Raw genomic sequence first — 23,127 nt, forward strand, 5'->3', positions numbered from 1 at the left:
CATGAAGCTAACATTACACACACTCAACCTCCAACTATGCCAAACGACAAACAGGCCTTTTCAGTCAGTATCAATGAGAAACTGACACATTTGGTGCCCTTAATAGTCAAACATTAAACAAAAGTAACCACACTCTCCTCCTTTTTGGGGAACACATTTGTTGTTTTAACGATATCCTTGTTTTCTCCTACACTCTCAAAATAACAGCCCCAGCCTCCTCACTGTAAAAGGGACCAATTTAGCAACTTTAACAAAAGACCTATTACTGAAGAGTGCTGTCCCAAACTACAGGTCAGCATCTATAAAAAGCCTCTTTGTGAGTGACACTCTCGCTTACGGCCATACCACCCTGAACAAGCCCGATCTCGTCCGATCTCGGAAGCCAAGCAGGGTCGGGCCTGGTTAGTACTTGCATGGGAGACTGCCTGGGAATACCAGGTGCTGTAAGCTTTTTCTCTTCTCTTTTGCAGACAGCAGAAGGTGCTGCTGCTTCACAGGAGACGGACAAGACGTTTGACCTTTGAACTCCTGTTTTGGTGAAGTTCATTCACTGCTTTTTCTACAGGTCAGCATCTATAAAAAGCCTCTTTGTGAGGGACACTCTCGCTTACGGCCATACCACCCTGAACAAGCCCGATCTCGTCCGATCTCGGAAGCCAAGCAGGGTCGGGCCTGGTTAGTACTTGCATGGGAGACCGCCTGGGAATACCAGGTGCTGTAAGCTTTTGCAGACAGCAGAAGGTGCTGCTGCTTCACAGGAGACGGACAAGACGTTTGACCTTTGAACTCCTGTTTTGCTGAAGTTCATTCACTGCTTTTTCTACAGGTCAGCATCTATAAAAAGCCTCTTTGTGAGGGACACTCTCGCTTACGGCCATACCACCCTGAACAAGCCCGATCTCGTCCGATCTCGGAAGCCAAGCAGGGTCGGGCCTGGTTAGTACTTGCATGGGAGACCGCCTGGGAATACCAGGTGCTGTAAGCTTTGTCTCTTCTCTTTTGCAGACAGCAGAAGGTGCTGCTGCTTCACAGGAGACGGACAAGACGTTTGACCTTTGAACTCCTGTTTTGGTGAAGTTCATTCACTGCTTTTTCTACAGGTCAGCATCTATAAAAAGCCTCTTTGTGAGTGACACTCTCGCTTACGGCCACACCACCCTGAACAAGCCCGATCTCGTCCGATCTCGGAAGCCAAACAGGGTCGGGCCTGGTTAGTACTTGGATGGGAGACCGCCTGGGAATACCAGGTGCTGTAAGCTTTTTCTCTTGTCTTTTGCAGACAGCAGAGGGCGCTGTCTCTGGACTTCACAACAAAAGTTTTTCATGGTCCTATTCAGTGTTTGCATCCATTACTGACAAGCCTATGCTGTTCTCTGCTGGACTACACTGACATACAAAGCACATGAAGCTAACATTACACACACTCAACCTCCAACTATGCCAAACGACAAACAGGCCTTTTCAGTCAGTATCAATGAGAAACTGACACATTTGGTGCCCTTAATAGTCAAACATTAAACAAAAGTAACCACACTCTCCTCCTTTTTGGGGAACACATTTGTTGTTTTAACGATATCCTTGTTTTCTCCTACACTCTCAAAATAACAGCCCCAGCCTCCTCACTGTAAAAGGGACCAATTTAGCAACTTTAACAAAAGACCTATTACTGAAGAGTGCTGTCCCAAACTACAGGTCAGCATCTATAAAAAGCCTCTTTGTGAGTGACACTCTCGCTTACGGCCATACCACCCTGAACAAGCCCGATCTCGTCCGATCTCGGAAGCCAAGCAGGGTCGGGCCTGGTTAGTACTTGCATGGGAGACCGCCTGGGAATACCAGGTGCTGTAAGCTTTTGCAGACAGCAGAAGGTGCTGCTGCTTCACAGGAGACGGACAAGACGTTTGACCTTTGAACTCCTGTTTTGGTGAAGTTCATTCACTGCTTTTTCTACAGGTCAGCATCTATAAAAAGCCTCTTTGTGAGTGACACTCTCGCTTACGGCCACACCACCCTGAACAAGCCCGATCTCGTCCGATCTCGGAAGCCAAACAGGGTCGGGCCTGGTTAGTACTTGGATGGGAGACCGCCTGGGAATACCAGGTGCTGTAAGCTTTTTCTCTTGTCTTTTGCAGACAGCAGAGGGCGCTGTCTCTGGACTTCACAACAAAAGTTTTTCATGGTCCTATTCAGTGTTTGCATCCATTACTGACAAGCCTATGCTGTTCTCTGCTGGACTACACTGACATACAAAGCACATGAAGCTAACATTACACACACTCAACCTCCAACTATGCCAAACGACAAACAGGCCTTTTCAGTCAGTATCAATGAGAAACTGACACATTTGGTGCCCTTAATAGTCAAACATTAAACAAAAGTAACCACACTCTCCTCCTTTTTGGGGAACACATTTGTTGTTTTAACGATATCCTTGTTTTCTCCTACACTCTCAAAATAACAGCCCCAGCCTCCTCACTGTAAAAGGGACCAATTTAGCAACTTTAACAAAAGACCTATTACTGAAGAGTGCTGTCCCAAACTACAGGTCAGCATCTATAAAAAGCCTCTTTGTGAGTGACACTCTCGCTTACGGCCATACCACCCTGAACAAGCCCGATCTCGTCCGATCTCGGAAGCCAAGCAGGGTCGGGCCTGGTTAGTACTTGCATGGGAGACCGCCTGGGAATACCAGGTGCTGTAAGCTTTTTCTCTTCTCTTTTGCAGACAGCAGAAGGTGCTGCTGCTTCACAGGAGACGGACAAGACGTTTGACCTTTGAACTCCTGTTTTGGTGAAGTTCATTCACTGCTTTTTCTACAGGTCAGCATCTATAAAAAGCCTCTTTGTGAGGGACACTCTCGCTTACGGCCATACCACCCTGAACAAGCCCGATCTCGTCCGATCTCGGAAGCCAAGCAGGGTCGGGCCTGGTTAGTACTTGCATGGGAGACCGCCTGGGAATACCAGGTGCTGTAAGCTTTTGCAGACAGCAGAAGGTGCTGCTGCTTCACAGGAGACGGACAAGACGTTTGACCTTTGAACTCCTGTTTTGCTGAAGTTCATTCACTGCTTTTTCTACAGGTCAGCATCTATAAAAAGCCTCTTTGTGAGGGACACTCTCGCTTACGGCCATACCACCCTGAACAAGCCCGATCTCGTCCGATCTCGGAAGCCAAGCAGGGTCGGGCCTGGTTAGTACTTGCATGGGAGACCGCCTGGGAATACCAGGTGCTGTAAGCTTTGTCTCTTCTCTTTTGCAGACAGCAGAAGGTGCTGCTGCTTCACAGGAGACGGACAAGACGTTTGACCTTTGAACTCCTGTTTTGGTGAAGTTCATTCACTGCTTTTTCTACAGGTCAGCATCTATAAAAAGCCTCTTTGTGAGTGACACTCTCGCTTACGGCCACACCACCCTGAACAAGCCCGATCTCGTCCGATCTCGGAAGCCAAACAGGGTCGGGCCTGGTTAGTACTTGGATGGGAGACCGCCTTGGAATACCAGGTGCTGTAAGCTTTTTCTCTTGTCTTTTGCAGACAGCAGAGGGCGCTGTCTCCAGACTTCACAACAAAAGTTTTTCATGGTCCTATTCAGTGTTTGCATCCATTACTGACAAGCCTATGCTGTTCTCTGCTGGACTACACTGACATACAAAGCACATGAAGCTAACATTACACACACTCAACCTCCAACTATGCCAAACGACAAACAGGCCTTTTCAGTCAGTATCAATGAGAAACTGACACATTTGGTGCCCTTAATAGTCAAACATTAAACAAAAGTAACCACACTCTCCTCCTTTTTGGGGAACACATTTGTTGTTTTAACGATATCCTTGTTTTCTCCTACACTCTCAAAATAACAGCCCCAGCCTCCTCACTGTAAAAGGGACCAATTTAGCAACTTTAACAAAAGACCTATTACTGAAGAGTGCTGTCCCAAACTACAGGTCAGCATCTATAAAAAGCCTCTTTGTGAGTGACACTCTCGCTTACGGCCATACCACCCTGAACAAGCCCGATCTCGTCCGATCTCGGAAGCCAAGCAGGGTCGGGCCTGGTTAGTACTTGCATGGGAGACCGCCTGGGAATACCAGGTGCTGTAAGCTTTTGCAGACAGCAGAAGGTGCTGCTGCTTCACAGGAGACGGACAAGACGTTTGACCTTTGAACTCCTGTTTTGGTGAAGTTCATTCACTGCTTTTTCTACAGGTCAGCATCTATAAAAAGCCTCTTTGTGAGTGACACTCTCGCTTACGGCCACACCACCCTGAACAAGCCCGATCTCGTCCGATCTCGGAAGCCAAACAGGGTCGGGCCTGGTTAGTACTTGGATGGGAGACCGCCTGGGAATACCAGGTGCTGTAAGCTTTTTCTCTTGTCTTTTGCAGACAGCAGAGGGCGCTGTCTCTGGACTTCACAACAAAAGTTTTTCATGGTCCTATTCAGTGTTTGCATCCATTACTGACAAGCCTATGCTGTTCTCTGCTGGACTACACTGACATACAAAGCACATGAAGCTAACATTACACACACTCAACCTCCAACTATGCCAAACGACAAACAGGCCTTTTCAGTCAGTATCAATGAGAAACTGACACATTTGGTGCCCTTAATAGTCAAACATTAAACAAAAGTAACCACACTCTCCTCCTTTTTGGGGAACACATTTGTTGTTTTAACGATATCCTTGTTTTCTCCTACACTCTCAAAATAACAGCCCCAGCCTCCTCACTGTAAAAGGGACCAATTTAGCAACTTTAACAAAAGACCTATTACTGAAGAGTGCTGTCCCAAACTACAGGTCAGCATCTATAAAAAGCCTCTTTGTGAGTGACACTCTCGCTTACGGCCATACCACCCTGAACAAGCCCGATCTCGTCCGATCTCGGAAGCCAAGCAGGGTTGGGCCTAGTTAGTACTTGCATGGGAGACCGCCTGGGAATACCAGGTGCTGTAAGCTTTTTCTCTTCTCTTTTGCAGACAGCAGAAGGTGCTGCTGCTTCACAGGAGACGGACAAGACGTTTGACCTTTGAACTCCTGTTTTGGTGAAGTTCATTCACTGCTTTTTCTACAGGTCAGCATCTATAAAAAGCCTCTTTGTGAGGGACACTCTCGCTTACGGCCATACCACCCTGAACAAGCCCGATCTCGTCCGATCTCGGAAGCCAAGCAGGGTCGGGCCTGGTTAGTACTTGCATGGGAGACCGCCTGGGAATACCAGGTGCTGTAAGCTTTTGCAGACAGCAGAAGGTGCTGCTGCTTCACAGGAGACGGACAAGACGTTTGACCTTTGAACTCCTGTTTTGGTGAAGTTCATTCACTGCTTTTTCTACAGGTCAGCATCTATAAAAAGCCTCTTTGTGAGTGACACTCTCGCTTACGGCCACACCACCCTGAACAAGCCCGATCTCGTCCGATCTCGGAAGCCAAACAGGGTCGGGCCTGGTTAGTACTTGGATGGGAGACCGCCTGGGAATACCAGGTGCTGTAAGCTTTTTCTCTTGTCTTTTGCAGACAGCAGAGGGCGCTGTCTCTGGACTTCACAACAAAAGTTTTTCATGGTCCTATTCAGTGTTTGCATCCATTACTGACAAGCCTATGCTGTTCTCTGCTGGACTACACTGACATACAAAGCACATGAAGCTAACATTACACACACTCAACCTCCAACTATGCCAAACGACAAACAGGCCTTTTCAGTCAGTATCAATGAGAAACTGACACATTTGGTGCCCTTAATAGTCAAACATTAAACAAAAGTAACCACACTCTCCTCCTTTTTGGGGAACACATTTGTTGTTTTAACGATATCCTTGTTTTCTCCTACACTCTCAAAATAACAGCCCCAGCCTCCTCACTGTAAAAGGGACCAATTTAGCAACTTTAACAAAAGACCTATTACTGAAGAGTGCTGTCCCAAACTACAGGTCAGCATCTATAAAAAGCCTCTTTGTGAGTGACACTCTCGCTTACGGCCATACCACCCTGAACAAGCCCGATCTCGTCCGATCTCGGAAGCCAAGCAGGGTCGGGCCTGGTTAGTACTTGCATGGGAGACCGCCTGGGAATACCAGGTGCTGTAAGCTTTTGCAGACAGCAGAAGGTGCTGCTGCTTCACAGGAGACGGACAAGACGTTTGACCTTTGAACTCCTGTTTTGGTGAAGTTCATTCACTGCTTTTTCTACAGGTCAGCATCTATAAAAAGCCTCTTTGTGAGTGACACTCTCGCTTACGGCCACACCACCCTGAACAAGCCCGATCTCGTCCGATCTCGGAAGCCAAACAGGGTCGGGCCTGGTTAGTACTTGGATGGGAGACCGCCTGGGAATACCAGGTGCTGTAAGCTTTTTCTCTTGTCTTTTGCAGACAGCAGAGGGCGCTGTCTCTGGACTTCACAACAAAAGTTTTTCATGGTCCTATTCAGTGTTTGCATCCATTACTGACAAGCCTATGCTGTTCTCTGCTGGACTACACTGACATACAAAGCACATGAAGCTAACATTACACACACTCAACCTCCAACTATGCCAAACGACAAACAGGCCTTTTCAGTCAGTATCAATGAGAAACTGACACATTTGGTGCCCTTAATAGTCAAACATTAAACAAAAGTAACCACACTCTCCTCCTTTTTGGGGAACACATTTGTTGTTTTAACGATATCCTTGTTTTCTCCTACACTCTCAAAATAACAGCCCCAGCCTCCTCACTGTAAAAGGGACCAATTTAGCAACTTTAACAAAAGACCTATTACTGAAGAGTGCTGTCCCAAACTACAGGTCAGCATCTATAAAAAGCCTCTTTGTGAGTGACACTCTCGCTTACGGCCATACCACCCTGAACAAGCCCGATCTCGTCCGATCTCGGAAGCCAAGCAGGGTCGGGCCTGGTTAGTACTTGCATGGGAGACCGCCTGGGAATACCAGGTGCTGTAAGCTTTTTCTCTTCTCTTTTGCAGACAGCAGAAGGTGCTGCTGCTTCACAGGAGACGGACAAGACGTTTGACCTTTGAACTCCTGTTTTGGTGAAGTTCATTCACTGCTTTTTCTACAGGTCAGCATCTATAAAAAGCCTCTTTGTGAGGGACACTCTCGCTTACGGCCATACCACCCTGAACAAGCCCGATCTCGTCCGATCTCGGAAGCCAAGCAGGGTCGGGCCTGGTTAGTACTTGCATGGGAGACCGCCTGGGAATACCAGGTGCTGTAAGCTTTGTCTCTTCTCTTTTGCAGACAGCAGAAGGTGCTGCTGCTTCACAGGAGACGGACAAGACGTTTGACCTTTGAACTCCTGTTTTGGTGAAGTTCATTCACTGCTTTTTCTACAGGTCAGCATCTATAAAAAGCCTCTTTGTGAGGGACACTCTCGCTTACGGCCACACCACCCTGAACAAGCCCGATCTCGTCCGATCTCGGAAGCCAAACAGGGTCGGGCCTGGTTAGTACTTGGATGGGAGACCGCCTGGGAATACCAGGTGCTGTAAGCTTTTTCTCTTGTCTTTTGCAGACAGCAGAGGGCGCTGTCTCTGGACTTCACAACAAAAGTTTTTCATGGTCCTATTCAGTGTTTGCATCCATTACTGACAAGCCTATGCTGTTCTCTGCTGGACTACACTGACATACAAAGCACATGAAGCTAACATTACACACACTCAACCTCCAACTATGCCAAACGACAAACAGGCCTTTTCAGTCAGTATCAATGAGAAACTGACACATTTGGTGCCCTTAATAGTCAAACATTAAACAAAAGTAACCACACTCTCCTCCTTTTTGGGGAACACATTTGTTGTTTTAACGATATCCTTGTTTTCTCCTACACTCTCAAAATAACAGCCCCAGCCTCCTCACTGTAAAAGGGACCAATTTAGCAACTTTAACAAAAGACCTATTACTGAAGAGTGCTGTCCCAAACTACAGGTCAGCATCTATAAAAAGCCTCTTTGTGAGTGACACTCTCGCTTACGGCCATACCACCCTGAACAAGCCCGATCTCGTCCGATCTCGGAAGCCAAGCAGGGTCGGGCCTGGTTAGTACTTGCATGGGAGACCGCCTGGGAATACCAGGTGCTGTAAGCTTTTGCAGACAGCAGAAGGTGCTGCTGCTTCACAGGAGACGGACAAGACGTTTGACCTTTGAACTCCTGTTTTGGTGAAGTTCATTCACTGCTTTTTCTACAGGTCAGCATCTATAAAAAGCCTCTTTGTGAGTGACACTCTCGCTTACGGCCACACCACCCTGAACAAGCCCGATCTCGTCCGATCTCGGAAGCCAAACAGGGTCGGGCCTGGTTAGTACTTGGATGGGAGACCGCCTGGGAATACCAGGTGCTGTAAGCTTTTTCTCTTGTCTTTTGCAGACAGCAGAGGGCGCTGTCTCTGGACTTCACAACAAAAGTTTTTCATGGTCCTATTCAGTGTTTGCATCCATTACTGACAAGCCTATGCTGTTCTCTGCTGGACTACACTGACATACAAAGCACATGAAGCTAACATTACACACACTCAACCTCCAACTATGCCAAACGACAAACAGGCCTTTTCAGTCAGTATCAATGAGAAACTGACACATTTGGTGCCCTTAATAGTCAAACATTAAACAAAAGTAACCACACTCTCCTCCTTTTTGGGGAACACATTTGTTGTTTTAACGATATCCTTGTTTTCTCCTACACTCTCAAAATAACAGCCCCAGCCTCCTCACTGTAAAAGGGACCAATTTAGCAACTTTAACAAAAGACCTATTACTGAAGAGTGCTGTCCCAAACTACAGGTCAGCATCTATAAAAAGCCTCTTTGTGAGTGACACTCTCGCTTACGGCCATACCACCCTGAACAAGCCCGATCTCGTCCGATCTCGGAAGCCAAGCAGGGTCGGGCCTGGTTAGTACTTGCATGGGAGACCGCCTGGGAATACCAGGTGCTGTAAGCTTTTGCAGACAGCAGAAGGTGCTGCTGCTTCACAGGAGACGGACAAGACGTTTGACCTTTGAACTCCTGTTTTGGTGAAGTTCATTCACTGCTTTTTCTACAGGTCAGCATCTATAAAAAGCCTCTTTGTGAGTGACACTCTCGCTTACGGCCACACCACCCTGAACAAGCCCGATCTCGTCCGATCTCGGAAGCCAAACAGGGTCGGGCCTGGTTAGTACTTGGATGGGAGACCGCCTGGGAATACCAGGTGCTGTAAGCTTTTTCACTTGTCTTTTGCAGACAGCAGAGGGCGCTGTCTCTGGACTTCACAACAAAAGTTTTTCATGGTCCTATTCAGTGTTTGCATCCATTACTGACAAGCCTATGCTGTTCTCTGCTGGACTACACTGACATACAAAGCACATGAAGCTAACATTACACACACTCAACCTCCAACTATGCCAAACGACAAACAGGCCTTTTCAGTCAGTATCAATGAGAAACTGACACATTTGGTGCCCTTAATAGTCAAACATTAAACAAAAGTAACCACACTCTCCTCCTTTTTGGGGAACACATTTGTTGTTTTAACGATATCCTTGTTTTCTCCTACACTCTCAAAATAACAGCCCCAGCCTCCTCACTGTAAAAGGGACCAATTTAGCAACTTTAACAAAAGACCTATTACTGAAGAGTGCTGTCCCAAACTACAGGTCAGCATCTATAAAAAGCCTCTTTGTGAGTGACACTCTCGCTTACGGCCATACCACCCTGAACAAGCCCGATCTCGTCCGATCTCGGAAGCCAAGCAGGGTCGGGCCTGGTTAGTACTTGCATGGGAGACCGCCTGGGAATACCAGGTGCTGTAAGCTTTTTCTCTTCTCTTTTGCAGACAGCAGAAGGTGCTGCTGCTTCACAGGAGACGGACAAGACGTTTGACCTTTGAACTCCTGTTTTGGTGAAGTTCATTCACTGCTTTTTCTACAGGTCAGCATCTATAAAAAGCCTCTTTGTGAGGGACACTCTCGCTTACGGCCATACCACCCTGAACAAGCCCGATCTCGTCCGATCTCGGAAGCCAAGCAGGGTCGGGCCTGGTTAGTACTTGCATGGGAGACCGCCTGGGAATACCAGGTGCTGTAAGCTTTTGCAGACAGCAGAAGGTGCTGCTGCTTCACAGGAGACGGACAAGACGTTTGACCTTTGAACTCCTGTTTTGGTGAAGTTCATTCACTGCTTTTTCTACAGGTCAGCATCTATAAAAAGCCTCTTTGTGAGTGACACTCTCGCTTACGGCCACACCACCCTGAACAAGCCCGATCTCGTCCGATCTCGGAAGCCAAACAGGGTCGGGCCTGGTTAGTACTTGGATGGGAGACCGCCTGGGAATACCAGGTGCTGTAAGCTTTTTCTCTTGTCTTTTGCAGACAGCAGAGGGCGCTGTCTCTGGACTTCACAACAAAAGTTTTTCATGGTCCTATTCAGTGTTTGCATCCATTACTGACAAGCCTATGCTGTTCTCTGCTGGACTACACTGACATACAAAGCACATGAAGCTAACATTACACACACTCAACCTCCAACTATGCCAAACGACAAACAGGCCTTTTCAGTCAGTATCAATGAGAAACTGACACATTTGGTGCCCTTAATAGTCAAACATTAAACAAAAGTAACCACACTCTCCTCCTTTTTGGGGAACACATTTGTTGTTTTAACGATATCCTTGTTTTCTCCTACACTCTCAAAATAACAGCCCCAGCCTCCTCACTGTAAAAGGGACCAATTTAGCAACTTTAACAAAAGACCTATTACTGAAGAGTGCTGTCCCAAACTACAGGTCAGCATCTATAAAAAGCCTCTTTGTGAGTGACACTCTCGCTTACGGCCATACCACCCTGAACAAGCCCGATCTCGTCCGATCTCGGAAGCCAAGCAGGGTTGGGCCTAGTTAGTACTTGCATGGGAGACCGCCTGGGAATACCAGGTGCTGTAAGCTTTTTCTCTTCTCTTTTGCAGACAGCAGAAGGTGCTGCTGCTTCACAGGAGACGGACAAGACGTTTGACCTTTGAACTCCTGTTTTGGTGAAGTTCATTCACTGCTTTTTCTACAGGTCAGCATCTATAAAAAGCCTCTTTGTGAGGGACACTCTCGCTTACGGCCATACCACCCTGAACAAGCCCGATCTCGTCCGATCTCGGAAGCCAAGCAGGGTCGGGCCTGGTTAGTACTTGCATGGGAGACCGCCTGGGAATACCAGGTGCTGTAAGCTTTTGCAGACAGCAGAAGGTGCTGCTGCTTCACAGGAGACGGACAAGACGTTTGACCTTTGAACTCCTGTTTTGGTGAAGTTCATTCACTGCTTTTTCTACAGGTCAGCATCTATAAAAAGCCTCTTTGTGAGTGACACTCTCGCTTACGGCCACACCACCCTGAACAAGCCCGATCTCGTCCGATCTCGGAAGCCAAACAGGGTCGGGCCTGGTTAGTACTTGGATGGGAGACCGCCTGGGAATACCAGGTGCTGTAAGCTTTTTCTCTTGTCTTTTGCAGACAGCAGAGGGCGCTGTCTCTGGACTTCACAACAAAAGTTTTTCATGGTCCTATTCAGTGTTTGCATCCATTACTGACAAGCCTATGCTGTTCTCTGCTGGACTACACTGACATACAAAGCACATGAAGCTAACATTACACACACTCAACCTCCAACTATGCCAAACGACAAACAGGCCTTTTCAGTCAGTATCAATGAGAAACTGACACATTTGGTGCCCTTAATAGTCAAACATTAAACAAAAGTAACCACACTCTCCTCCTTTTTGGGGAACACATTTGTTGTTTTAACGATATCCTTGTTTTCTCCTACACTCTCAAAATAACAGCCCCAGCCTCCTCACTGTAAAAGGGACCAATTTAGCAACTTTAACAAAAGACCTATTACTGAAGAGTGCTGTCCCAAACTACAGGTCAGCATCTATAAAAAGCCTCTTTGTGAGTGACACTCTCGCTTACGGCCATACCACCCTGAACAAGCCCGATCTCGTCCGATCTCGGAAGCCAAGCAGGGTCGGGCCTGGTTAGTACTTGCATGGGAGACCGCCTGGGAATACCAGGTGCTGTAAGCTTTTGCAGACAGCAGAAGGTGCTGCTGCTTCACAGGAGACGGACAAGACGTTTGACCTTTGAACTCCTGTTTTGGTGAAGTTCATTCACTGCTTTTTCTACAGGTCAGCATCTATAAAAAGCCTCTTTGTGAGTGACACTCTCGCTTACGGCCACACCACCCTGAACAAGCCCGATCTCGTCCGATCTCGGAAGCCAAACAGGGTCGGGCCTGGTTAGTACTTGGATGGGAGACCGCCTGGGAATACCAGGTGCTGTAAGCTTTTTCTCTTGTCTTTTGCAGACAGCAGAGGGCGCTGTCTCTGGACTTCACAACAAAAGTTTTTCATGGTCCTATTCAGTGTTTGCATCCATTACTGACAAGCCTATGCTGTTCTCTGCTGGACTACACTGACATACAAAGCACATGAAGCTAACATTACACACACTCAACCTCCAACTATGCCAAACGACAAACAGGCCTTTTCAGTCAGTATCAATGAGAAACTGACACATTTGGTGCCCTTAATAGTCAAACATTAAACAAAAGTAACCACACTCTCCTCCTTTTTGGGGAACACATTTGTTGTTTTAACGATATCCTTGTTTTCTCCTACACTCTCAAAATAACAGCCCCAGCCTCCTCACTGTAAAAGGGACCAATTTAGCAACTTTAACAAAAGACCTATTACTGAAGAGTGCTGTCCCAAACTACAGGTCAGCATCTATAAAAAGCCTCTTTGTGAGTGACACTCTCGCTTACGGCCATACCACCCTGAACAAGCCCGATCTCGTCCGATCTCGGAAGCCAAGCAGGGTCGGGCCTGGTTAGTACTTGCATGGGAGACCGCCTGGGAATACCAGGTGCTGTAAGCTTTTTCTCTTCTCTTTTGCAGACAGCAGAAGGTGCTGCTGCTTCACAGGAGACGGACAAGACGTTTGACCTTTGAACTCCTGTTTTGGTGAAGTTCATTCACTGCTTTTTCTACAGGTCAGCATCTATAAAAAGCCTCTTTGTGAGGGACACTCTCGCTTACGGCCATACCACCCTGAACAAGCCCGATCTCGTCCGATCTCGGAAGCCAAGCAGGGTCGGGCCTGGTTAGTACTTGCATGGGAGACCGCCTGGGAATACCAGGTGCTGTAAGCTTTGTCTCTTCTCTTTTGCAGACAGCAGAAGGTGCTGCTGCTTCACAGGAGACGGACAAGACGTTTGACCTTTGAACTCCTGTTTTGGTGAAGTTCATTCACTGCTTTTTCTACAGGTCAGCATCTATAAAAAGCCTCTTTGTGAGGGACACTCTCGCTTACGGCCACACCACCCTGAACAAGCCCGATCTCGTCCGATCTCGGAAGCCAAACAGGGTCGGGCCTGGTTAGTACTTGGATGGGAGACCGCCTGGGAATACCAGGTGCTGTAAGCTTTTTCTCTTGTCTTTTGCAGACAGCAGAGGGCGCTGTCTCTGGACTTCACAACAAAAGTTTTTCATGGTCCTATTCAGTGTTTGCATCCATTACTGACAAGCCTATGCTGTTCTCTGCTGGACTACACTGACATACAAAGCACATGAAGCTAACATTACACACACTCAACCTCCAACTATGCCAAACGACAAACAGGCCTTTTCAGTCAGTATCAATGAGAAACTGACACATTTGGTGCCCTTAATAGTCAAACATTAAACAAAAGTAACCACACTCTCCTCCTTTTTGGGGAACACATTTGTTGTTTTAACGATATCCTTGTTTTCTCCTACACTCTCAAAATAACAGCCCCAGCCTCCTCACTGTAAAAGGGACCAATTTAGCAACTTTAACAAAAGACCTATTACTGAAGAGTGCTGTCCCAAACTACAGGTCAGCATCTATAAAAAGCCTCTTTGTGAGTGACACTCTCGCTTACGGCCATACCACCCTGAACAAGCCCGATCTCGTCCGATCTCGGAAGCCAAGCAGGGTCGGGCCTGGTTAGTACTTGCATGGGAGACCGCCTGGGAATACCAGGTGCTGTAAGCTTTTGCAGACAGCAGAAGGTGCTGCTGCTTCACAGGAGACGGACAAGACGTTTGACCTTTGAACTCCTGTTTTGGTGAAGTTCATTCACTGCTTTTTCTACAGGTCAGCATCTATAAAAAGCCTCTTTGTGAGTGACACTCTCGCTTACGGCCACACCACCCTGAACAAGCCCGATCTCGTCCGATCTCGGAAGCCAAACAGGGTCGGGCCTGGTTAGTACTTGGATGGGAGACCGCCTGGGAATACCAGGTGCTGTAAGCTTTTTCTCTTGTCTTTTGCAGACAGCAGAGGGCGCTGTCTCTGGACTTCACAACAAAAGTTTTTCATGGTCCTATTCAGTGTTTGCATCCATTACTGACAAGCCTATGCTGTTCTCTGCTGGACTACACTGACATACAAAGCACATGAAGCTAACATTACACACACTCAACCTCCAACTATGCCAAACGACAAACAGGCCTTTTCAGTCAGTATCAATGAGAAACTGACACATTTGGTGCCCTTAATAGTCAAACATTAAACAAAAGTAACCACACTCTCCTCCTTTTTGGGGAACACATTTGTTGTTTTAACGATATCCTTGTTTTCTCCTACACTCTCAAAATAACAGCCCCAGCCTCCTCACTGTAAAAGGGACCAATTTAGCAACTTTAACAAAAGACCTATTACTGAAGAGTGCTGTCCCAAACTACAGGTCAGCATCTATAAAAAGCCTCTTTGTGAGTGACACTCTCGCTTACGGCCATACCACCCTGAACAAGCCCGATCTCGTCCGATCTCGGAAGCCAAGCAGGGTCGGGCCTGGTTAGTACTTGCATGGGAGACCGCCTGGGAATACCAGGTGCTGTAAGCTTTTGCAGACAGCAGAAGGTGCTGCTGCTTCACAGGAGACGGACAAGACGTTTGACCTTTGAACTCCTGTTTTGGTGAAGTTCATTCACTGCTTTTTCTACAGGTCAGCATCTATAAAAAGCCTCTTTGTGAGTGACACTCTCGCTTACGGCCACACCACCCTGAACAAGCCCGATCTCGTCCGATCTCGGAAGCCAAACAGGGTCGGGCCTGGTTAGTACTTGGATGGGAGACCGCCTGGGAATACCAGGTGCTGTAAGCTTTTTCACTTGTCTTTTGCAGACAGCAGAGGGCGCTGTCTCTGGACTTCACAACAAAAGTTTTTCATGGTCCTATTCAGTGTTTGCATCCATTACTGACAAGCCTATGCTGTTCTCTGCTGGACTACACTGACATACAAAGCACATGAAGCTAACATTACACACACTCAACCTCCAACTATGCCAAACGACAAACAGGCCTTTTCAGTCAGTATCAATGAGAAACTGACACATTTGGTGCCCTTAATAGTCAAACATTAAACAAAAGTAACCACACTCTCCTCCTTTTTGGGGAACACATTTGTTGTTTTAACGATATCCTTGTTTTCTCCTACACTCTCAAAATAACAGCCCCAGCCTCCTCACTGTAAAAGGGACCAATTTAGCAACTTTAACAAAAGACCTATTACTGAAGAGTGCTGTCCCAAACTACAGGTCAGCATCTATAAAAAGCCTCTTTGTGAGTGACACTCTCGCTTACGGCCATACCACCCTGAACAAGCCCGATCTCGTCCGATCTCGGAAGCCAAGCAGGGTCGGGCCTGGTTAGTACTTGCATGGGAGACCGCCTGGGAATACCAGGTGCTGTAAGCTTTTTCTCTTCTCTTTTGCAGACAGCAGAAGGTGCTGCTGCTTCACAGGAGACGGACAAGACGTTTGACCTTTGAACTCCTGTTTTGGTGAAGTTCATTCACTGCTTTTTCTACAGGTCAGCATCTATAAAAAGCCTCTTTGTGAGGGACACTCTCGCTTACGGCCATACCACCCTGAACAAGCCCGATCTCGTCCGATCTCGGAAGCCAAGCAGGGTCGGGCCTGGTTAGTACTTGCATGGGAGACCGCCTGGGAATACCAGGTGCTGTAAGCTTTTGCAGACAGCAGAAGGTGCTGCTGCTTCACAGGAGACGGACAAGACGTTTGACCTTTGAACTCCTGTTTTGGTGAAGTTCATTCACTGCTTTTTCTACAGGTCAGCATCTATAAAAAGCCTCTTTGTGAGTGACACTCTCGCTTACGGCCACACCACCCTGAACAAGCCCGATCTCGTCCGATCTCGGAAGCCAAACAGGGTCGGGCCTGGTTAGTACTTGGATGGGAGACCGCCTGGGAATACCAGGTGCTGTAAGCTTTTTCTCTTGTCTTTTGCAGACAGCAGAGGGCGCTGTCTCTGGACTTCACAACAAAAGTTTTTCATGGTCCTATTCAGTGTTTGCATCCATTACTGACAAGCCTATGCTGTTCTCTGCTGGACTACACTGACATACAAAGCACATGAAGCTAACATTACACACACTCAACCTCCAACTATGCCAAACGACAAACAGGCCTTTTCAGTCAGTATCAATGAGAAACTGACACATTTGGTGCCCTTAATAGTCAAACATTAAACAAAAGTAACCACACTCTCCTCCTTTTTGGGGAACACATTTGTTGTTTTAACGATATCCTTGTTTTCTCCTACACTCTCAAAATAACAGCCCCAGCCTCCTCACTGTAAAAGGGACCAATTTAGCAACTTTAACAAAAGACCTATTACTGAAGAGTGCTGTCCCAAACTACAGGTCAGCATCTATAAAAAGCCTCTTTGTGAGTGACACTCTCGCTTACGGCCATACCACCCTGAACAAGCCCGATCTCGTCCGATCTCGGAAGCCAAGCAGGGTCGGGCCTGGTTAGTACTTGCATGGGAGACCGCCTGGGAATACCAGGTGCTGTAAGCTTTTTCTCTTCTCTTTTGCAGACAGCAGAAGGTGCTGCTGCTTCACAGGAGACGGACAAGACGTTTGACCTTTGAACTCCTGTTTTGGTGAAGTTCATTCACTGCTTTTTCTACAGGTCAGCATCTATAAAAAGCCTCTTTGTGAGGGACACTCTCGCTTACGGCCATACCACCCTGAACAAGCCCGATCTCGTCCGATCTCGGAAGCCAAGCAGGGTCGGGCCTGGTTAGTACTTGCATGGGAGACCGCCTGGGAATACCAGGTGCTGTAAGCTTTTGCAGACAGCAGAAGGTGCTGCTGCTTCACAGGAGACGGACAAGACGTTTGACCTTTGAACTCCTGTTTTGGTGAAGTTCATTCACTGCTTTTTCTACAGGTCAGCATCTATAAAAAGCCTCTTTGTGAGGGACACTCTCGCTTACGGCCATACCACCCTGAACAAGCCCGATCTCGTCCGATCTCGGAAGCCAAGCAGGGTCGGGCCTGGTTAGTACTTGCATGGGAGACCGCCTGGGAATACCAGGTGCTGTAAGCTTTTGCAGACAGCAGAAGGTGCTGCTGCTTCACAGGAGACGGACAAGACGTTTGACCTTTGAACTCCTGTTTTGGTGAAGTTCATTCACTGCTTTTTCTACAGGTCAGCATCTATAAAAAGCCTCTTTGTGAGTGACACTCTCGCTTACGGCCACACCACCCTGAACAAGCCCGATCTCGTCCGATCTCGGAAGCCAAACAGGGTCGGGCCTGGTTAGTACTTGGATGGGAGACCGCCTGGGAATACCAGGTGCTGTAAGCTTTTTCTCTTGTCTTTTGCAGACAGCAGAGGGCGCTGTCTCTGGACTTCACAACAAAAGTTTTTCATGGTCCTATTCAGTGTTTGCATCCATTACTGACAAGCCTATGCTGTTCTCTGCTGGACTACACTGACATACAAAGCACATGAAGCTAACATTACACACACTCAACCTCCAACTATGCCAAACGACAAACAGGCCTTTTCAGTCAGTATCAATGAGAAACTGACACATTTGGTGCCCTTAATAGTCAAACATTAAACAAAAGTAACCACACTCTCCTCCTTTTTGGGGAACACATTTGTTGTTTTAACGATATCCTTGTTTTCTCCTACACTCTCAAAATAACAGCCCCAGCCTCCTCACTGTAAAAGGGACCAATTTAGCAACTTTAACAAAAGACCTATTACTGAAGAGTGCTGTCCCAAACTACAGGTCAGCATCTATAAAAAGCCTCTTTGTGAGTGACACTCTCGCTTACGGCCATGCCACCCTGAACAAGCCCGATCTCGTCCGATCTCGGAAGCCAAGCAGGGTCGGGCCTGGTTAGTACTTGCATGGGAGACCGCCTGGGAATACCAGGTGCTGTAAGCTTTTTCTCTTCTCTTTTGCAGACAGCAGAAGGTGCTGCTGCTTCACAGGAGACGGACAAGACGTTTGACCTTTGAACTCCTGTTTTGGTGAAGTTCATTCACTGCTTTTTCTACAGGTCAGCATCTATAAAAAGCCTCTTTGTGAGGGACACTCTCGCTTACGGCCATACCACCCTGAACAAGCCCGATCTCGTCCGATCTCGGAAGCCAAGCAGGGTCGGGCCTGGTTAGTACTTGCATGGGAGACCGCCTGGGAATACCAGGTGCTGTAAGCTTTTGCAGACAGCAGAAGGTGCTGCTGCTTCACAGGAGACGGACAAGACGTTTGACCTTTGAACTCCTGTTTTGCTGAAGTTCATTCACTGCTTTTTCTACAGGTCAGCATCTATAAAAAGCCTCTTTGTGAGGGACACTCTCGCTTACGGCCATACCACCCTGAACAAGCCCGATCTCGTCCGATCTCGGAAGCCAAGCAGGGTCGGGCCTGGTTAGTACTTGCATGGGAGACCGCCTGGGAATACCAGGTGCTGTAAGCTTTGTCTCTTCTCTTTTGCAGACAGCAGAAGGTGCTGCTGCTTCACAGGAGACGGACAAGACGTTTGACCTTTGAACTCCTGTTTTGGTGAAGTTCATTCACTGCTTTTTCTACAGGTCAGCATCTATAAAAAGCCTCTTTGTGAGTGACACTCTCGCTTACGGCCACACCACCCTGAACAAGCCCGATCTCGTCCGATCTCGGAAGCCAAACAGGGTCGGGCCTGGTTAGTACTTGGATGGGAGACCGCCTGGGAATACCAGGTGCTGTAAGCTTTTTCTCTTGTCTTTTGCAGACAGCAGAGGGCGCTGTCTCTGGACTTCACAACAAAAGTTTTTCATGGTCCTATTCAGTGTTTGCATCCATTACTGACAAGCCTATGCTGTTCTCTGCTGGACTACACTGACATACAAAGCACATGAAGCTAACATTACACACACTCAACCTCCAACTATGCCAAACGACAAACAGGCCTTTTCAGTCAGTATCAATGAGAAACTGACACATTTGGTGCCCTTAATAGTCAAACATTAAACAAAAGTAACCACACTCTCCTCCTTTTTGGGGAACACATTTGTTGTTTTAACGATATCCTTGTTTTCTCCTACACTCTCAAAATAACAGCCCCAGCCTCCTCACTGTAAAAGGGACCAATTTAGCAACTTTAACAAAAGACCTATTACTGAAGAGTGCTGTCCCAAACTACAGGTCAGCATCTATAAAAAGCCTCTTTGTGAGTGACACTCTCGCTTACGGCCATGCCACCCTGAACAAGCCCGATCTCGTCCGATCTCGGAAGCCAAGCAGGGTCGGGCCTGGTTAGTACTTGCATGGGAGACCGCCTGGGAATACCAGGTGCTGTAAGCTTTTTCTCTTCTCTTTTGCAGACAGCAGAAGGTGCTGCTGCTTCACAGGAGACGGACAAGACGTTTGACCTTTGAACTCCTGTTTTGGTGAAGTTCATTCACTGCTTTTTCTACAGGTCAGCATCTATAAAAAGCCTCTTTGTGAGGGACACTCTCGCTTACGGCCATACCACCCTGAACAAGCCCGATCTCGTCCGATCTCGGAAGCCAAGCAGGGTCGGGCCTGGTTAGTACTTGCATGGGAGACCGCCTGGGAATACCAGGTGCTGTAAGCTTTTGCAGACAGCAGAAGGTGCTGCTGCTTCACAGGAGACGGACAAGACGTTTGACCTTTGAACTCCTGTTTTGCTGAAGTTCATTCACTGCTTTTTCTACAGGTCAGCATCTATAAAAAGCCTCTTTGTGAGGGACACTCTCGCTTACGGCCATACCACCCTGAACAAGCCCGATCTCGTCCGATCTCGGAAGCCAAGCAGGGTCGGGCCTGGTTAGTACTTGCATGGGAGACCGCCTGGGAATACCAGGTGCTGTAAGCTTTGTCTCTTCTCTTTTGCAGACAGCAGAAGGTGCTGCTGCTTCACAGGAGACGGACAAGACGTTTGACCTTTGAACTCCTGTTTTGGTGAAGTTCATTCACTGCTTTTTCTACAGGTCAGCATCTATAAAAAGCCTCTTTGTGAGGGACACTCTCGCTTACGGCCACACCACCCTGAACAAGCCCGATCTCGTCTGATCTCGGAAGCCAAACAGGGTCGGGCCTGGTTAGTACTTGGATGGGAGACCGCCTGGGAATACCAGGTGCTGTAAGCTTTTTCTCTTGTCTTTTGCAGACAGCAGAGGGCGCTGTCTCTGGACTTCACAACAAAAGTTTTTCATGGTCCTATTCAGTGTTTGCATCCATTACTGACAAGCCTATGCTGTTCTCTGCTGGACTACACTGACATACAAAGCACATGAAGCTAACATTACACACACTCAACCTCCAACTATGCCAAACGACAAACAGGCCTTTTCAGTCAGTATCAATGAGAAACTGACACATTTGGTGCCCTTAATAGTCAAACATTAAACAAAAGTAACCACACTCTCCTCCTTTTTGGGGAACACATTTGTTGTTTTAACGATATCCTTGTTTTCTCCTACACTCTCAAAATAACAGCCCCAGCCTCCTCACTGTAAAAGGGACCAATTTAGCAACTTTAACAAAAGACCTATTACTGAAGAGTGCTGTCCCAAACTACAGGTCAGCATCTATAAAAAGCCTCTTTGTGAGTGACACTCTCGCTTACGGCCATACCACCCTGAACAAGCCCGATCTCGTCCGATCTCGGAAGCCAAGCAGGGTCGGGCCTGGTTAGTACTTGCATGGGAGACCGCCTGGGAATACCAGGTGCTGTAAGCTTTTTCTCTTCTCTTTTGCAGACAGCAGAAGGTGCTGCTGCTTCACAGGAGACGGACAAGACGTTTGACCTTTGAACTCCTGTTTTGGTGAAGTTCATTCACTGCTTTTTCTACAGGTCAGCATCTATAAAAAGCCTCTTTGTGAGGGACACTCTCGCTTACGGCCATACCACCCTGAACAAGCCCGATCTCGTCCGATCTCGGAAGCCAAACAGGGTCGGGCCTGGTTAGTACTTGGATGGGAGACCGCCTGGGAATACCAGGTGCTGTAAGCTTTTGCAGACAGCAGAAGGTGCTGCTGCTTCACAGGAGACGGACAAGACGTTTGACCTTTGAACTCCTGTTTTGGTGAAGTTCATTCACTGCTTTTTCTACAGGTCAGCATCTATAAAAAGCCTCTTTGTGAGGGACACTCTCGCTTACGGCCACACCACCCTGAACAAGCCCGATCTCGTCCGATCTCGGAAGCCAAACAGGGTAGGGCCTGGTTAGTACTTGGATGGGAGACCGCCTGGGAATACCAGGTGCTGTAAGCTTTTTCTCTTGTCTTTTGCAGACAGCAGAGGGCGCTGTCTCTGGACTTCACAACAAAAGTTTTTCATGGTCCTATTCAGTGTTTGCATCCATTACTGACAAGCCTATGCTGTTCTCTGCTGGACTACACTGACATACAAAGCACATGAAGCTAACATTACACACACTCAACCTCCAACTATGCCAAACGACAAACAGGCCTTTTCAGTCAGTATCAATGAGAAACTGACACATTTGGTGCCCTTAATAGTCAAACATTAAACAAAAGTAACCACACTCTCCTCCTTTTTGGGGAACACATTTGTTGTTTTAACGATATCCTTGTTTTCTCCTACACTCTCAAAATAACAGCCCCAGCCTCCTCACTGTAAAAGGGACCAATTTAGCAACTTTAACAAAAGACCTATTACTGAAGAGTGCTGTCCCAAACTACAGGTCAGCATCTATAAAAAGCCTCTTTGTGAGTGACACTCTCGCTTACGGCCATACCACCCTGAACAAGCCCGATCTCGTCCGATCTCGGAAGCCAAGCAGGGTCGGGCCTGGTTAGTACTTGCATGGGAGACCGCCTGGGAATACCAGGTGCTGTAAGCTTTTGCAGACAGCAGAAGGTGCTGCTGCTTCACAGGAGACGGACAAGACGTTTGACCTTTGAACTCCTGTTTTGGTGAAGTTCATTCACTGCTTTTTCTACAGGTCAGCATCTATAAAAAGCCTCTTTGTGAGTGACACTCTCGCTTACGGCCACACCACCCTGAACAAGCCCGATCTCGTCCGATCTCGGAAGCCAAACAGGGTCGGGCCTGGTTAGTACTTGGATGGGAGACCGCCTGGGAATACCAGGTGCTGTAAGCTTTTTCTCTTGTCTTTTGCAGACAGCAGAGGGCGCTGTCTCTGGACTTCACAACAAAAGTTTTTCATGGTCCTATTCAGTGTTTGCATCCATTACTGACAAGCCTATGCTGTTCTCTGCTGGACTACACTGACATACAAAGCACATGAAGCTAACATTACACACACTCAACCTCCAACTATGCCAAACGACAAACAGGCCTTTTCAGTCAGTATCAATGAGAAACTGACACATTTGGTGCCCTTAATAGTCAAACATTAAACAAAAGTAACCACACTCTCCTCCTTTTTGGGGAACACATTTGTTGTTTTAACGATATCCTTGTTTTCTCCTACACTCTCAAAATAACAGCCCCAGCCTCCTCACTGTAAAAGGGACCAATTTAGCAACTTTAACAAAAGACCTATTACTGAAGAGTGCTGTCCCAAACTACAGGTCAGCATCTATAAAAAGCCTCTTTGTGAGTGACACTCTCGCTTACGGCCATACCACCCTGAACAAGCCCGATCTCGTCCGATCTCGGAAGCCAAGCAGGGTCGGGCCTGGTTAGTACTTGCATGGGAGACCGCCTGGGAATACCAGGTGCTGTAAGCTTTTTCTCTTCTCTTTTGCAGACAGCAGAAGGTGCTGCTGCTTCACAGGAGACGGACAAGACGTTTGACCTTTGAACTCCTGTTTTGGTGAAGT

General features: G+C 47.5%; 60 non-coding genes across 60 annotated transcripts; all 60 read left to right on the forward strand.

Annotated features, from left to right (window-relative positions):
* Positions 1–331: 331 nt before the first annotated feature.
* On the forward strand, positions 332–450 carry LOC139224078 (5S ribosomal RNA). Its single transcript, XR_011586171.1, has one exon. It is a non-coding gene; the product is annotated as a 5S ribosomal RNA (ribosomal RNA).
* A 155-nt stretch (positions 451–605) lies between these two features.
* Positions 606–724, forward strand: LOC139224469 (5S ribosomal RNA). Its single transcript, XR_011586513.1, has one exon. It is a non-coding gene; the product is annotated as a 5S ribosomal RNA (ribosomal RNA).
* A 142-nt stretch (positions 725–866) lies between these two features.
* Positions 867–985, forward strand: LOC139224470 (5S ribosomal RNA). The gene has a single exon (XR_011586514.1). It is a non-coding gene; the product is annotated as a 5S ribosomal RNA (ribosomal RNA).
* A 155-nt stretch (positions 986–1,140) lies between these two features.
* On the forward strand, positions 1,141–1,259 carry LOC139223996 (5S ribosomal RNA). The gene has a single exon (XR_011586092.1). It is a non-coding gene; the product is annotated as a 5S ribosomal RNA (ribosomal RNA).
* A 473-nt stretch (positions 1,260–1,732) lies between these two features.
* On the forward strand, positions 1,733–1,851 carry LOC139224471 (5S ribosomal RNA). Its single transcript, XR_011586515.1, has one exon. It is a non-coding gene; the product is annotated as a 5S ribosomal RNA (ribosomal RNA).
* A 142-nt stretch (positions 1,852–1,993) lies between these two features.
* On the forward strand, positions 1,994–2,112 carry LOC139223997 (5S ribosomal RNA). Its single transcript, XR_011586093.1, has one exon. It is a non-coding gene; the product is annotated as a 5S ribosomal RNA (ribosomal RNA).
* A 473-nt stretch (positions 2,113–2,585) lies between these two features.
* Positions 2,586–2,704, forward strand: LOC139224472 (5S ribosomal RNA). Its single transcript, XR_011586516.1, has one exon. It is a non-coding gene; the product is annotated as a 5S ribosomal RNA (ribosomal RNA).
* A 155-nt stretch (positions 2,705–2,859) lies between these two features.
* LOC139224473 (5S ribosomal RNA) lies at positions 2,860–2,978 on the forward strand. Its single transcript, XR_011586517.1, has one exon. It is a non-coding gene; the product is annotated as a 5S ribosomal RNA (ribosomal RNA).
* A 142-nt stretch (positions 2,979–3,120) lies between these two features.
* LOC139224474 (5S ribosomal RNA) lies at positions 3,121–3,239 on the forward strand. Its single transcript, XR_011586518.1, has one exon. It is a non-coding gene; the product is annotated as a 5S ribosomal RNA (ribosomal RNA).
* A 155-nt stretch (positions 3,240–3,394) lies between these two features.
* Positions 3,395–3,513, forward strand: LOC139224106 (5S ribosomal RNA). Its single transcript, XR_011586196.1, has one exon. It is a non-coding gene; the product is annotated as a 5S ribosomal RNA (ribosomal RNA).
* A 473-nt stretch (positions 3,514–3,986) lies between these two features.
* On the forward strand, positions 3,987–4,105 carry LOC139224475 (5S ribosomal RNA). Its single transcript, XR_011586519.1, has one exon. It is a non-coding gene; the product is annotated as a 5S ribosomal RNA (ribosomal RNA).
* A 142-nt stretch (positions 4,106–4,247) lies between these two features.
* LOC139223998 (5S ribosomal RNA) lies at positions 4,248–4,366 on the forward strand. The gene has a single exon (XR_011586094.1). It is a non-coding gene; the product is annotated as a 5S ribosomal RNA (ribosomal RNA).
* A 473-nt stretch (positions 4,367–4,839) lies between these two features.
* On the forward strand, positions 4,840–4,958 carry LOC139224070 (5S ribosomal RNA). The gene has a single exon (XR_011586163.1). It is a non-coding gene; the product is annotated as a 5S ribosomal RNA (ribosomal RNA).
* Positions 4,959–5,113: 155 nt separating this feature from the next.
* LOC139224476 (5S ribosomal RNA) lies at positions 5,114–5,232 on the forward strand. Its single transcript, XR_011586520.1, has one exon. It is a non-coding gene; the product is annotated as a 5S ribosomal RNA (ribosomal RNA).
* A 142-nt stretch (positions 5,233–5,374) lies between these two features.
* LOC139223999 (5S ribosomal RNA) lies at positions 5,375–5,493 on the forward strand. The gene has a single exon (XR_011586095.1). It is a non-coding gene; the product is annotated as a 5S ribosomal RNA (ribosomal RNA).
* Positions 5,494–5,966: 473 nt separating this feature from the next.
* Positions 5,967–6,085, forward strand: LOC139224477 (5S ribosomal RNA). The gene has a single exon (XR_011586521.1). It is a non-coding gene; the product is annotated as a 5S ribosomal RNA (ribosomal RNA).
* A 142-nt stretch (positions 6,086–6,227) lies between these two features.
* LOC139224000 (5S ribosomal RNA) lies at positions 6,228–6,346 on the forward strand. Its single transcript, XR_011586096.1, has one exon. It is a non-coding gene; the product is annotated as a 5S ribosomal RNA (ribosomal RNA).
* Positions 6,347–6,819: 473 nt separating this feature from the next.
* Positions 6,820–6,938, forward strand: LOC139224480 (5S ribosomal RNA). Its single transcript, XR_011586523.1, has one exon. It is a non-coding gene; the product is annotated as a 5S ribosomal RNA (ribosomal RNA).
* Positions 6,939–7,093: 155 nt separating this feature from the next.
* On the forward strand, positions 7,094–7,212 carry LOC139224481 (5S ribosomal RNA). Its single transcript, XR_011586524.1, has one exon. It is a non-coding gene; the product is annotated as a 5S ribosomal RNA (ribosomal RNA).
* Positions 7,213–7,367: 155 nt separating this feature from the next.
* LOC139224001 (5S ribosomal RNA) lies at positions 7,368–7,486 on the forward strand. The gene has a single exon (XR_011586097.1). It is a non-coding gene; the product is annotated as a 5S ribosomal RNA (ribosomal RNA).
* A 473-nt stretch (positions 7,487–7,959) lies between these two features.
* On the forward strand, positions 7,960–8,078 carry LOC139224482 (5S ribosomal RNA). Its single transcript, XR_011586525.1, has one exon. It is a non-coding gene; the product is annotated as a 5S ribosomal RNA (ribosomal RNA).
* Positions 8,079–8,220: 142 nt separating this feature from the next.
* Positions 8,221–8,339, forward strand: LOC139224002 (5S ribosomal RNA). Its single transcript, XR_011586098.1, has one exon. It is a non-coding gene; the product is annotated as a 5S ribosomal RNA (ribosomal RNA).
* Positions 8,340–8,812: 473 nt separating this feature from the next.
* On the forward strand, positions 8,813–8,931 carry LOC139224483 (5S ribosomal RNA). The gene has a single exon (XR_011586526.1). It is a non-coding gene; the product is annotated as a 5S ribosomal RNA (ribosomal RNA).
* A 142-nt stretch (positions 8,932–9,073) lies between these two features.
* On the forward strand, positions 9,074–9,192 carry LOC139224004 (5S ribosomal RNA). The gene has a single exon (XR_011586100.1). It is a non-coding gene; the product is annotated as a 5S ribosomal RNA (ribosomal RNA).
* Positions 9,193–9,665: 473 nt separating this feature from the next.
* On the forward strand, positions 9,666–9,784 carry LOC139224484 (5S ribosomal RNA). Its single transcript, XR_011586527.1, has one exon. It is a non-coding gene; the product is annotated as a 5S ribosomal RNA (ribosomal RNA).
* Positions 9,785–9,939: 155 nt separating this feature from the next.
* LOC139224485 (5S ribosomal RNA) lies at positions 9,940–10,058 on the forward strand. The gene has a single exon (XR_011586528.1). It is a non-coding gene; the product is annotated as a 5S ribosomal RNA (ribosomal RNA).
* A 142-nt stretch (positions 10,059–10,200) lies between these two features.
* LOC139224005 (5S ribosomal RNA) lies at positions 10,201–10,319 on the forward strand. The gene has a single exon (XR_011586101.1). It is a non-coding gene; the product is annotated as a 5S ribosomal RNA (ribosomal RNA).
* Positions 10,320–10,792: 473 nt separating this feature from the next.
* Positions 10,793–10,911, forward strand: LOC139224071 (5S ribosomal RNA). Its single transcript, XR_011586164.1, has one exon. It is a non-coding gene; the product is annotated as a 5S ribosomal RNA (ribosomal RNA).
* Positions 10,912–11,066: 155 nt separating this feature from the next.
* On the forward strand, positions 11,067–11,185 carry LOC139224486 (5S ribosomal RNA). The gene has a single exon (XR_011586529.1). It is a non-coding gene; the product is annotated as a 5S ribosomal RNA (ribosomal RNA).
* Positions 11,186–11,327: 142 nt separating this feature from the next.
* On the forward strand, positions 11,328–11,446 carry LOC139224006 (5S ribosomal RNA). Its single transcript, XR_011586102.1, has one exon. It is a non-coding gene; the product is annotated as a 5S ribosomal RNA (ribosomal RNA).
* A 473-nt stretch (positions 11,447–11,919) lies between these two features.
* LOC139224487 (5S ribosomal RNA) lies at positions 11,920–12,038 on the forward strand. Its single transcript, XR_011586530.1, has one exon. It is a non-coding gene; the product is annotated as a 5S ribosomal RNA (ribosomal RNA).
* A 142-nt stretch (positions 12,039–12,180) lies between these two features.
* On the forward strand, positions 12,181–12,299 carry LOC139224007 (5S ribosomal RNA). The gene has a single exon (XR_011586103.1). It is a non-coding gene; the product is annotated as a 5S ribosomal RNA (ribosomal RNA).
* A 473-nt stretch (positions 12,300–12,772) lies between these two features.
* LOC139224488 (5S ribosomal RNA) lies at positions 12,773–12,891 on the forward strand. The gene has a single exon (XR_011586531.1). It is a non-coding gene; the product is annotated as a 5S ribosomal RNA (ribosomal RNA).
* A 155-nt stretch (positions 12,892–13,046) lies between these two features.
* Positions 13,047–13,165, forward strand: LOC139224489 (5S ribosomal RNA). Its single transcript, XR_011586532.1, has one exon. It is a non-coding gene; the product is annotated as a 5S ribosomal RNA (ribosomal RNA).
* A 155-nt stretch (positions 13,166–13,320) lies between these two features.
* On the forward strand, positions 13,321–13,439 carry LOC139224008 (5S ribosomal RNA). The gene has a single exon (XR_011586104.1). It is a non-coding gene; the product is annotated as a 5S ribosomal RNA (ribosomal RNA).
* Positions 13,440–13,912: 473 nt separating this feature from the next.
* Positions 13,913–14,031, forward strand: LOC139224491 (5S ribosomal RNA). Its single transcript, XR_011586534.1, has one exon. It is a non-coding gene; the product is annotated as a 5S ribosomal RNA (ribosomal RNA).
* Positions 14,032–14,173: 142 nt separating this feature from the next.
* LOC139224009 (5S ribosomal RNA) lies at positions 14,174–14,292 on the forward strand. Its single transcript, XR_011586105.1, has one exon. It is a non-coding gene; the product is annotated as a 5S ribosomal RNA (ribosomal RNA).
* Positions 14,293–14,765: 473 nt separating this feature from the next.
* Positions 14,766–14,884, forward strand: LOC139224492 (5S ribosomal RNA). The gene has a single exon (XR_011586535.1). It is a non-coding gene; the product is annotated as a 5S ribosomal RNA (ribosomal RNA).
* Positions 14,885–15,026: 142 nt separating this feature from the next.
* On the forward strand, positions 15,027–15,145 carry LOC139224010 (5S ribosomal RNA). Its single transcript, XR_011586106.1, has one exon. It is a non-coding gene; the product is annotated as a 5S ribosomal RNA (ribosomal RNA).
* Positions 15,146–15,618: 473 nt separating this feature from the next.
* LOC139224493 (5S ribosomal RNA) lies at positions 15,619–15,737 on the forward strand. The gene has a single exon (XR_011586536.1). It is a non-coding gene; the product is annotated as a 5S ribosomal RNA (ribosomal RNA).
* A 155-nt stretch (positions 15,738–15,892) lies between these two features.
* Positions 15,893–16,011, forward strand: LOC139224494 (5S ribosomal RNA). Its single transcript, XR_011586537.1, has one exon. It is a non-coding gene; the product is annotated as a 5S ribosomal RNA (ribosomal RNA).
* A 142-nt stretch (positions 16,012–16,153) lies between these two features.
* Positions 16,154–16,272, forward strand: LOC139224011 (5S ribosomal RNA). Its single transcript, XR_011586107.1, has one exon. It is a non-coding gene; the product is annotated as a 5S ribosomal RNA (ribosomal RNA).
* Positions 16,273–16,745: 473 nt separating this feature from the next.
* On the forward strand, positions 16,746–16,864 carry LOC139224496 (5S ribosomal RNA). The gene has a single exon (XR_011586538.1). It is a non-coding gene; the product is annotated as a 5S ribosomal RNA (ribosomal RNA).
* Positions 16,865–17,019: 155 nt separating this feature from the next.
* On the forward strand, positions 17,020–17,138 carry LOC139224497 (5S ribosomal RNA). The gene has a single exon (XR_011586539.1). It is a non-coding gene; the product is annotated as a 5S ribosomal RNA (ribosomal RNA).
* Positions 17,139–17,280: 142 nt separating this feature from the next.
* Positions 17,281–17,399, forward strand: LOC139224498 (5S ribosomal RNA). Its single transcript, XR_011586540.1, has one exon. It is a non-coding gene; the product is annotated as a 5S ribosomal RNA (ribosomal RNA).
* A 142-nt stretch (positions 17,400–17,541) lies between these two features.
* Positions 17,542–17,660, forward strand: LOC139224012 (5S ribosomal RNA). Its single transcript, XR_011586108.1, has one exon. It is a non-coding gene; the product is annotated as a 5S ribosomal RNA (ribosomal RNA).
* Positions 17,661–18,133: 473 nt separating this feature from the next.
* On the forward strand, positions 18,134–18,252 carry LOC139224059 (5S ribosomal RNA). The gene has a single exon (XR_011586152.1). It is a non-coding gene; the product is annotated as a 5S ribosomal RNA (ribosomal RNA).
* A 155-nt stretch (positions 18,253–18,407) lies between these two features.
* On the forward strand, positions 18,408–18,526 carry LOC139224499 (5S ribosomal RNA). Its single transcript, XR_011586541.1, has one exon. It is a non-coding gene; the product is annotated as a 5S ribosomal RNA (ribosomal RNA).
* A 142-nt stretch (positions 18,527–18,668) lies between these two features.
* Positions 18,669–18,787, forward strand: LOC139224500 (5S ribosomal RNA). The gene has a single exon (XR_011586542.1). It is a non-coding gene; the product is annotated as a 5S ribosomal RNA (ribosomal RNA).
* A 155-nt stretch (positions 18,788–18,942) lies between these two features.
* LOC139224013 (5S ribosomal RNA) lies at positions 18,943–19,061 on the forward strand. Its single transcript, XR_011586109.1, has one exon. It is a non-coding gene; the product is annotated as a 5S ribosomal RNA (ribosomal RNA).
* A 473-nt stretch (positions 19,062–19,534) lies between these two features.
* Positions 19,535–19,653, forward strand: LOC139224060 (5S ribosomal RNA). The gene has a single exon (XR_011586153.1). It is a non-coding gene; the product is annotated as a 5S ribosomal RNA (ribosomal RNA).
* A 155-nt stretch (positions 19,654–19,808) lies between these two features.
* LOC139224501 (5S ribosomal RNA) lies at positions 19,809–19,927 on the forward strand. Its single transcript, XR_011586543.1, has one exon. It is a non-coding gene; the product is annotated as a 5S ribosomal RNA (ribosomal RNA).
* Positions 19,928–20,069: 142 nt separating this feature from the next.
* Positions 20,070–20,188, forward strand: LOC139224503 (5S ribosomal RNA). Its single transcript, XR_011586545.1, has one exon. It is a non-coding gene; the product is annotated as a 5S ribosomal RNA (ribosomal RNA).
* Positions 20,189–20,343: 155 nt separating this feature from the next.
* LOC139224058 (5S ribosomal RNA) lies at positions 20,344–20,462 on the forward strand. The gene has a single exon (XR_011586151.1). It is a non-coding gene; the product is annotated as a 5S ribosomal RNA (ribosomal RNA).
* A 473-nt stretch (positions 20,463–20,935) lies between these two features.
* On the forward strand, positions 20,936–21,054 carry LOC139224504 (5S ribosomal RNA). Its single transcript, XR_011586546.1, has one exon. It is a non-coding gene; the product is annotated as a 5S ribosomal RNA (ribosomal RNA).
* A 155-nt stretch (positions 21,055–21,209) lies between these two features.
* LOC139224187 (5S ribosomal RNA) lies at positions 21,210–21,328 on the forward strand. The gene has a single exon (XR_011586249.1). It is a non-coding gene; the product is annotated as a 5S ribosomal RNA (ribosomal RNA).
* Positions 21,329–21,470: 142 nt separating this feature from the next.
* On the forward strand, positions 21,471–21,589 carry LOC139224603 (5S ribosomal RNA). Its single transcript, XR_011586638.1, has one exon. It is a non-coding gene; the product is annotated as a 5S ribosomal RNA (ribosomal RNA).
* Positions 21,590–22,062: 473 nt separating this feature from the next.
* LOC139224505 (5S ribosomal RNA) lies at positions 22,063–22,181 on the forward strand. Its single transcript, XR_011586547.1, has one exon. It is a non-coding gene; the product is annotated as a 5S ribosomal RNA (ribosomal RNA).
* Positions 22,182–22,323: 142 nt separating this feature from the next.
* On the forward strand, positions 22,324–22,442 carry LOC139224016 (5S ribosomal RNA). The gene has a single exon (XR_011586111.1). It is a non-coding gene; the product is annotated as a 5S ribosomal RNA (ribosomal RNA).
* Positions 22,443–22,915: 473 nt separating this feature from the next.
* On the forward strand, positions 22,916–23,034 carry LOC139224506 (5S ribosomal RNA). The gene has a single exon (XR_011586548.1). It is a non-coding gene; the product is annotated as a 5S ribosomal RNA (ribosomal RNA).
* The last annotated feature ends 93 nt before the right edge of the window (positions 23,035–23,127 follow it).

The sequence above is a fragment of the Pempheris klunzingeri genome, chromosome 24, assembly GCF_042242105.1.
Source record: "Pempheris klunzingeri isolate RE-2024b chromosome 24, fPemKlu1.hap1, whole genome shotgun sequence".
Lineage (NCBI taxonomy): Eukaryota > Metazoa > Chordata > Actinopteri > Acropomatiformes > Pempheridae > Pempheris > Pempheris klunzingeri.